The 10,539-nt window shown below is 37.9% G+C and overlaps 1 long non-coding RNA gene across 1 annotated transcript; it reads left to right on the forward strand.

Moving 5' to 3' along the window:
- Positions 1–638: 638 nt before the first annotated feature.
- On the forward strand, positions 639–6,707 carry LOC147846665 (uncharacterized). The gene is made up of 6 exons (XR_015476158.1): positions 639–732; positions 3,619–3,699; positions 3,896–4,060; positions 4,221–4,615; positions 4,979–6,162; positions 6,532–6,707. It is a non-coding gene; the product is annotated as an uncharacterized LOC147846665 (long non-coding RNA).
- The last annotated feature ends 3,832 nt before the right edge of the window (positions 6,708–10,539 follow it).

A 10,539-nucleotide genomic window follows, 5' to 3' on the forward strand; every position in this document is an offset into this window, starting at 1 on the left:
GGCTGGTTCTCAAATACATTCTTAATATGTGGCTACAACACAACAACATCGCCTAGAGTCCACCACTGCACTGTGCAATACCATGCACTTCTTTTTATTCATAGATAAGTGAAAAAGCCTGAGACTCTGAGCAATGCAATATGACAGACGCCTGTCAGAGAAATAACTCGCGACACGTGGTAGAGCTGAGTCATTTACAACGACGCCTCGCTCGCTCACCTTTCAGCTCTCAAAGTCAGACGTCTGTGGGTTGCTTGAGGAGAAAGATGAAAATGAGCCGATATCCCCCGCTATGCCGGAATTATCATATACGAAACGCTCTCGGTCTTTGCGGGTGGCATATGCAAATGTCTACCGTACGGTCAAACGGCTGGCCGGTTATCGCGCTCACACTAATACAAGTGGTTCATTTAGAAATGCAATTACATAGGTGCATGAAGGCATATCTTGTACATAGGTCTGGAATAGGGTTCTCATTCCCTGTGCTGTGAAGCAGGTAATTTCCTCACTGGCGGTGAGTTTCTTCAAGGGTTTGTAGTACAGTGCGAAGGCATTGAGTGTGGGAATAGAGTATTCTGAGCTCTGAGAAAGACTTTCTCTTGCTGTATATCTTTCTCTTTGGTTATCTGTCCCAACAGACCTTCACCTCGCTGACCTGACTGGAGGGTATATCTGAACTAGCGCTGTCACCACATGCTCCTGAGAAGTGATTGCATTGTTCGTGTGATTTCGGTAGGAATAAAACAAATGCATTTATTATTGCTTTTCTATAAAGATGTTGTATTGTAATCTGTGCAAGTATAGACATTTTTCTTAGAATGCAAAATTACCCATTATGCTTTACATGTATGCATTAGGAGAATGCTTCAAACTTGCGAGTCACATTTGGACAGCTTTGAAATGATAGTTCGAATCTATTTTACTTGCTTTTAACGCCTTTGAACTAATGCTGCTGTCAATCAGTGCCACCTGCTGGCAGATCATTTGAAAAATGCGACCTAATGGAAATGAAAAACCACTGCTGCAAGTCGTTTACACTTACAAGATAATGACAATGACTTGGAGTTTTAGGATGCGCAAATGAACACTGGAGTCTTAGGGTGCTTTTACACCTGTGAATCGATTCAGTTGTTCTGAAACAGAGATTACAAATGTTACATTGTTGCTCTTTGCTCTTGGAGCGGTTCACTTTCACACTGCAAAGTTTCTAATCGGACCAAAAGAGCTAAAACAAGTCACGTGCGAGTAAACTCTCCTTACATTGGTCAGAGTGTCAGGGTTTATTTTGCAGCGTCCCGCTCAGCTGTCAGGAGAGGTGGTGGTTTGGTGGTGATTGACAGGGTGCGCACGCAACGTGTCTGAGGAGAGATGCGGTGGGGAGGGGTGAGAAGGGTGCGCGACGATGCCTATTTGAGGACCTGGAGGGAGACGCGAGATTACCGGGAGATCATCACTCGTTTGCGGGCATCCGGAGACTCGCGAAACTTCCCACCCCACTCATAATTCTCTCTTCATATATAGCCGTATATGCCTATTACATATCCATAAAACACTGTGATACAAGCCGAGAAAAAAAATTCAAGCTCATTCAAGCGATCTCGGAGCGATTACTTTGGCGTGGAACAGAGTGCGATTGCCCTGTTCACATATGCCAAACGAACCGCGCTAACTGGGCAAACGAGACACGTTCCGAAACAAAAAGTGTTGGTGTGAAAGCACCCTTACAGTGACTCGGAACAGACGTGATGGTGGAGAAAAAAATAGGTTGAAGAAAAACAACGCGAAGTCACGTATATATCTTTTGATATTAACTAAAGGGTACATAATGGAAAAAGAAGGCTTTAGCTTTTCAAACTTATGTTGCTCACCTGGATTTTGAAGAGAATTAACAATCTCTCCTCAACTTTTTTTTTAAAATTTTTCGACCTGATTGTGATAATGATTAGATGGCCTGTCAAACAGACAGTGCTCCTGCCAAATTTACACTAGTTTTTCCTCCATTTCTTGAGTCCAAATAAACTGAAAATGAGCGCTTTTTTCCTTCTCCCGCAGCCTCCTGCTGGCCTGCAGGTACCTGTACTAGTGAATGCTGCTCTCTCATTGGCTGTAGGCGATCGCAGATGTTTTTTTCAGTCAAAACTCATTTCACACGGCATGATTTGAATCGCCGACAGCTCCAGATATTTAGTATGCCAAATATCTCACAAGTGCCTGAGATTCATTGGCGATTCTCTCATTTCGCATCCTTGAAAGTTCATGCTGTGTGATTGTCACTTCTGTGAATGAATTTGCCTGTGATTTCAGGCATTTGTCTGCGATTTCTCAAAACCTGTCAGCGAGTCAAAATCAGGGCTAAAATCATGCAGTCTGAACTTAGCATTAGAGAAACTTGTTCATGCTTTTATCAGCAGCAGGGTGGATTACTGAATCGACCTCCTCACTGGCCTTCCCAAAAAGACAGCCAGACGGTTGCAGCTCATCCAGAATGCTGCTGCCAGGATTCTGACCAGGACCAGAAAATCAGAGCACACCTGTGCACTGGCTCCCAGTTACATTCAGAATAGATTTTTATAGTATTACTTCTGGTATATAAATGACTAAATGGTCTAGGACCTCAATACATTACAGATATGCTCAGTGATTACAAATCTAACAGATCACTCAGATCTTTAGGATTAAATAAATTAGAAATTCCTAGAGTTCAGTCAAAGCAGTGTGAATCAGCCTTCAGCTACTAACAGCGCCCCCCGCTGCTGGAATCAGCTTCCAGAAATGATTAGATGTGCTCCAACATTAGGTACATTCAAATCAAGACTTAAAACACATCGTTTAGCTGTGCCTTTACTGCATGAGCAGTGTGCCACATCCGACAGGTTGCATTATTATGTCTTTATTTTCTTTTTCAATATTTTATAAACTGTTTAAACACATTTTAATTGGTTTTTAATAATTTTTATACTTTGTTGTTTTTATTTTGAAACTTGCCTTGCTTTAAGTCAGCTAATCGCTTTTTACGTGCCTTCTTAATTTAAATCGTCTGCGAGTTTTTTCAAATGAGTTTTTTTTAGAATTTTTAAATAAAAGGCATTAAAACTTTGATGTGTTATATATTTTAAAATATAATATATTACAAATTACAGATAATAAAACATTAGTGAATGTGAAAAGTACACACGTAGGTTTTAAAATAAAATGTTCATGTAATGGGTAGTGAGGGAGTCCCATTGGTTTTTACACATTACAAAGCCTCTTTAATGTGAGAAAGATTCTGATTGTATTATTCATCAGCAGCAAGGAAAAGCAGACCTCAACAACAACAGAAAGTAATTTAAAAAGTCCTTTACGTTAGATTTTTGTGCTTTTAGAAAAATATAATATTAAAAATGATTCTTGTAATGCCTCATAGAATGTTTGTGATGCAACTTGATCATCTGAAAACATTGCTAACATAGTTAAAAATATTATCTTCATTAACTGTACACAAAATGCAATCAAAATGAGCACTTCTACTTCCATGATTCTTAAAGGCAGGACTTAAAAGTCCCATACAGTAGTTTGCTTGTGATACACTCTCAGACAAGGTTACACACCATGTCTTGTTTTTCTTTATTCTTCCAGACAAAATGTTAATGTAAGAGACAGTGTGAAGCACCTTAGTAGTTTTCAGCCGGCTCCAAAATCTGAGCTGACGTAGAGCAGGTGGGTTTTTTGGTGAGTGGGACAGGAGTCATAAATCCATAAAGCTGCTTCATGCATTTCCTGCGGAGATGAAATATTTGCTTTGTGCTATAAACTTGACAACATTCCATTTTATAGTGTCGAGTCATTTGTGTTAGGAAACTCAGTGTCTGAATTATATTTTACCTTGTCAAATTATACCTTTTTAATATTTCAGTTGCTCCTCGACAGTGCGATTAAGTGAAGATCAAATGGGAATTGCTCGTCAGATTTTTATTCTCGCAGAGAATCCTCTCTAAAGACTTTGAGGAGTGATTGGTTTCAAACTGTGCGCAGTTTGCCGAGAAATTAGAGTCTATAATCAAAAGTCAGAGTTCTCAATGTGAGTACATTAAATGATCTGTTCCCCATAAGTTTTATAACTACTTTGACTGTATGTTTTATGTTTAATATTATTAACAATAACAGGATTCTGAACTTAATACTAGACTAGCTTGAATTTTTAGTTGTTGCTAACATTCTCATTTGATTTCTTCATTCAGCTCTGGTAAATTGAAGGTGTGATTTGCCGTAAGCTTTCTTTGATTAAGAGGTAAGTGTTTATCAGCATTTTATTCTGCCATATTGTGTTTAATACTTTTATTGGCCTTGATTGGCTTAAATATTCAGCCCAATCTTGTCATATGCAACTTGTTGCACTCTTTTATTATGGCATTAATAAGTACTAATACTGAAAAATGTAGTTTTATTTAAGAATCAATACATATTTTAAAGGGCACCTATGGTGAAAAATCTACTGTTCAAGCTGTTTGGACTGACAGGTGTGTAGATATAGTGTATAGACAGTCATATTGGAGTGGTATAAACACTCCCAGTCCTTATTTTTTTAACTTGACATAGGAGTGCGGTTCCCCCGCCCACCAATATTGATTATCATGTGCGCATCACCATATCCTCAGTTTGTTTCACATCCGATATTTTCAGCGTGTGAGTCAAAGCTATGTCACTAAAGGAACACCATTACTCTATTTTTAGATATAAGGCTCATTGGGCTCAACACAAGATCAACATTCACCACATGATCCCTATAATCGGAATTATTGTTTGTAACTTTAGGTAGGTTTGCAAACATGTACTTTTCATTGCATCTACCTTAAACTTCAGCTGTTTGCATTTCTCGGTCATTTAAGCACCCTGTGATCCTAACTAGGTGCAGCTGGAAAGTGCGAGTGTGTTGCCTTACGTGCGCGTCTCTCCATTGGAAATAAAATAACGAACTTGCCTGCAGGTCGCACACCAGAAGCGCCGCTCTGCTTGATGCAACGCCACGCAGCGCCATGCATTTTAGAATTTTAAACATAGGTTTCTGTCAGGGTACACACAACGGTGCTTCAAGTCCGCTGCGCCCAGCCACAATTCGGGACACTTCATGTTTCTGCCGCACCACAGAGCGCCATCTGAATAGTTTGATTTTAAATAACATCCGAATGTGCGTGTCTGGTGTGCTGTGTCACGGCTCCGAGCGGCGCTTCTGGTGCCTCAGTCAAAGTTAATTCAGTGTGTGTGGTTATTAGTCTCGGTGTACAAGCTCGGAACTTTAAACTAGCACACAGTTGACTGTAAAGCTATACAAAGACACAAATGATTGTGTACTCTGCTTGATCTGTGTCCGAGTCGTGCATGTAGGGCTGAATGCTGGTCCTCTCACTCATGTTGCTTCTCTCTTTATAGAGCAGTGGAGCTCTTGGCTCTGCTCCCTTGTTACGTTGGGCGGGAAGTCGAAACTAATTTTCATGTGAAGCAACACACCCCTAAAACAGCGAGCTGTGGACACGCCCCCAAAATAACACTTTTAACACATTATAATAATAAACAAATCTGAACTGTGTTTTGAACTGAACCTAAACTGGCACACTCAGAACAACCATAATATTAACATTAAATCATAAAAAACGGGTAAACTATGTGCTCTTTAATCAATTTAAAGGTATATATGCTTTTGTTGAACCTATATTTTAAAATGAATGATTAAAAAAAAATAGCAGCTTGTCTACTTGTTTAAGCTACTTATGTAAAATGAGCTGAAACAACACCATTCATGGGATTTCATTGGGACAACTTATTTTTTATGTTCAATCCACATAAATTTGTTAAAAGTGTTAAGTTAACTTAATCGATTTGTGTTGGGACAATTTTTTGTTATGTACCTTTTTATACAGTGTATGCAGTGGTGGAAAGAGTACTGAAAAGCATACTTAAGTAAAAGTACCATTACTTGCCTAAAAGTGTAGTGTAAGTAGAGTAAAAGTACATGAAAATAAGTACCTAAAAATATTACTCAAAGTAGGAGTAAAAAGTAGCCCTTTTAAAAGTACTCATGAGTAGTGAGTAGTGAGTATTACGCTGTTTAAAGCTGATGCATTTACATGTCATTTGTGGATGTGTGTAAACGTAACATTCTGTAGTGCATTTAGTTACTACCCAGCAGCAGGGCCGGCGCGTCCATAGAGGCGACCTAGGCGGCCGCCTAGGGCGGCAGTATAGAGAGGGCGGCATCCGCGACACCTCCCTTACCACCCGCATCCTCAGTTATGTCCGCGGCACCTCCCTCACCACCCACGTCCTCAGATATATTCGCGCATAGACGCAAGAATAGAGAGGGCGGCGTCAGCGACACCTCCATCAGCACCCGCGTGTCCTCAGTTATATCCGCGCATAGGGCGGCAGAATAGAGGTCCTAAACACCTCACTTCATTTTCATAACCGGTCACTTTCGTTTTCACATTGGGGTTGAGGGCGGCGTGATCGTCCTCTGCCTAGAGCGGCAGTTCAGCTTGCTCCGGCCCTGCTCAGCAGGCACACAATGTCATAAGACGCTAATATTAGGTTAGATTTAGGTTGTGATGTCAGGTGACCAAAATTCAATGTCTAGCCAGCGTCTAAGGACAACACTATTTTGATGTACAATAATGACATCAAATAATGTTGATTTTAGGTTGTCAAAAAGTGACCAAAATCCAATGTCGAGCAAGAAAACAAGAAATAATAAAGTAGTAACTGCAGGTTGAAGGAAAGTAGTGAGAGTAAAAGTACAGATACTGCACTATAAATGTACTCAAGTAAGAGTAAAAGTACACATTTTTAAAACTACTTAGTAAATTACAATTCCTGAGAATTTACAGTACTTTGAGTATTTGTAATTAGTTACTTTACACCACTGAGTCTATGTAAACTTCCGGTTTTAACTGTACTGGCCCATATCTATCAGCTGAAAACCACTGATAAAGCTGTAAACAAGCCAGTTTTGCTCATTTTCATTTTCTTAAAACTATTTTAGAAGCCGTGACGGAGATATTTTCTTAAGTTTCCAAAGCTAGCATCCATATATCTGGCCCTACACAGATAATATCCACTCTATCTGCTCCTGAAGTCAATCAGCGAGAGATTCCTGGTTGTATCTGGAAGAGAAAAGGAAGCGCAATGAGTTTTGCTCCCTGTCTGCCCACTCACAGTCCAAGGTGACAAGCCAATATCCTCCTCCTCAGACTGACCTAGATTCCTCACAAAGCCCACATACATGTACACATGCTGTCCCTTCTTCTTCTCTCGCGTGTTCTGCTTTATATTCCTGTGACATCCACGCGCTCATGCATGCACACAGTGATTTTCCTTGCATTGTCAGAAAAAAAAACACACTCAGAGACTTACATAAGCGGCAGTGCAGGAGAACACACACACACACACACACACACATGCATATACTCTTAAATTCCATCTCAGCACTGGCAGGGAAAGTCTCCTTGAATGATAATATTCCCATTTGAGAGTGGTGGAGGAGGAGGAGGTGACATATATGGAGCGCGTGTAGACGGAGTGTGTTAAATATTCATGATTGTGCACTTGCGGCTTGACATGTGTACGGCAGATGCTCGCTCTGAGTGTGTGTGTGTGTGGGTATTTGCATGTGGGCGGTGTGTGTGTTTCTTGTAGGTAAGGAAAGGCCACGGATGCATTGTGTGTGTGTGTGTTTGTTGTGCATCTGTGTGGAAGCCGGATAGATTTTGGCTGGTACACCTGTTTGTCTTGATGGTACGCATTAGGGGGAAATGAAGGGGTTGGAAGGTACAAAATGGATCTGGGTAATGCATGCGCTCTTCGCTCATGGTACATAATGGAAAAGTGTATTTATCACGCTGTGACTCCAGCCAGAAGTTTGGAAGCATGACTAAATTTGGCCGATAGGAAAAGAGACATCATGAATGTAGTGTAGCTTGGTGCATTATTTTTGTGTAAGGTTTAAAAATGCAACAGTAAATGCTTATTTTCTATTTTTCATTCTGCCGGGGAGCCAGCTGTGTGTATGCTTGTTTAATAGCATTGTTTTTTTTTTCAGGATGGTTTTAAACAGTTAATCCTCTTTAATTTAATTGGTAATTAATTTGATTTCCTCTAATTCTGCTGTGCTTTGTTAATACTGCAACACAAATAGATTCAGAGAAGATTCAGTTGAGTAAGAAAGGTCTGTTCAACCTGAAAGTTTATTTACAAGAAAGAAAAATAAACGAGAAATGAGTTATTACAACTCTTATGTTTAGAAGTGTGTTGAAAAAAATCTTTCTTCCTTTAAACAGAAATTGGTGAAAAATATAAATAGGGGGGCTTATAATTCTGAAATTAACTATATATACAGTTGAATTTAGAATTATTAGCCCCCTTTAAATATTTTCCAAATGATGTTTGACAGAGCAAGGATATTTTCACAGTATGTCTGATAATATATATTTTCTTTTCTGGAGAAAGTCTTGTTTTATTTCGGCTAGAATAAAAGCAGTTTTTAATTTTTTATGAATTATTTTAGGACAAAATTATTTATTAATATTTATTTTCCCTCTAGTCTACAGAACAAACCATCGTTATACAATAACTTGCCTAATTACCCTAACCTGCCTAGTTATCCTAATTAACCTAGTTAAGCCTTTACATGTCACTTTAAGCTGTATAGAAGTGTCTTGAAAAATATCTAGTCAAATTTATTTGTTGTCATCATGGCAAAGATAAAATAAATCAGTTATTAGAAATGAGTTATTAAAACTATTATGTTTAGAAATGTGTTGAGAAAACACATGTCTACTGTCCATTCAGACTTCAGCTATATATATATATATATATATATATATATATATATATATATATATATATATATATATATATATATATATATATATATATATATGTATATATATATATATATAAATCTGCCTATTTTTTGTTGAATAAACTGAACTTTTAGTATTCTCAATTTACATAAATCATACTGACTAAAATTTGTAGTAAAAATTTAGTAAAGATATATATATATATATAGATGTTTCTTGTTATGACTTTTTATTAGTGTATCAATTCTGGGAAATGTTTACTTGAGTAAAAGTAAACATGATTAAACATGCATTTAACACAAAAACACAGTGTGGTTTTGTAACATTTGAATGTGAAAAAAACTTAAAACAAATTATGATCACATATTTTAATATAAATTAATCTTCCTTAATTGAATTGGTAATTTAAAAATTTATTAATTAAAATGCTGCCGAAATTGCTTTTTTTTTTGTTAAATCCACTGAATTGTTCTAGTCATTTCAACTTACATTTGTCTAGTCAAACTGACTTAAATATCAGACTAAAATATCACACACACACACACACACACACACACACACACACACACACACACACACACACACACACACACACACACACATATGTATATAAATTTTGTATAACTGAACAAAATAGAAGCCTAATTAGCTGAATAAATTAAAAGTAACTTGAAATAGTAGATACATTTTAACAAACATAAAATACTTTCTTGTCATGTTTTTTTTTAATGAACTTTTTTTAAATTTACATCGGTAGATTTAGAATTAGCTTAAGAATCGTGAATCTATTCTGGGAACTGTTTATTTTTAGTAAAAGTGAGCATGATAAAACAACAACAACAACACAACAACAAAAGAACTCGATCATTCATTCATTCATTTTATTTTCGGCTTAGTCCCTTTAATAATCTGGGGTCTCGACAGCGGAATGAACCGCCAACTTATCCAGCATATGTTTTATGCAGTGAATGCCCTTCCAGCTGCAACCCATCTCTGGGAAACATCCATACACACTCATTCACGTTCACTATGGACAATTTAGCCTACCCAATTCACCTGTACTGCATGTCTTTGTACTGTGGGGGAAAGCAGAGCACCCGGAGGAAACCCACGCGAATGCGGGGAGAACATGCAAACTCCACACAGAAACACCAACTGACCTAGCCGAGATTTACATATAATTACATGAGCGTCACATTAGTTTTACATCTAAAACATACATGGACCAACTGCAATGTGCGGTGTTGAAGCATTTAAATGTTGAAAAACAAACGTGATCACTTTCATTCATTCATTTTCTTATTGTTCCAAAATCACACGTTTCATCTGTTTCATGTATCCCATGTTTGATTCTCATGTATGTCTCAGTAAGTGAAGGGAAAGCTTGTGTCTCTCTAATATGTATTTATTCATTTAGCAGTCACTTTCATACGTAACTTTTTATAAGTAATACAGCTATTACAGCTAATATAAAGCAAAACGTTTAATTTGATGCTCATTTCCAAAGTTTGGAGCGTGGCAGGTCATGGTGGCACAGTAATCCATCATCTAGACTGTAAATTAAACCCTGATGAGTGTTATCGATTCATATCAAACATGACTCTGCAAATACTTCACGGTACATTTACACAGAGCCAGAGCATTTATTTATGCTTCAGATCATTTTACTGTCATTTCAGAGAAACACAAATTACTAATTAACCCG

Source organism: Danio rerio, chromosome 1, assembly GCF_052040795.2.
Source record: "Danio rerio strain M-AB ecotype USA chromosome 1, GRCz13ab, whole genome shotgun sequence".
Lineage (NCBI taxonomy): Eukaryota > Metazoa > Chordata > Actinopteri > Cypriniformes > Danionidae > Danio > Danio rerio.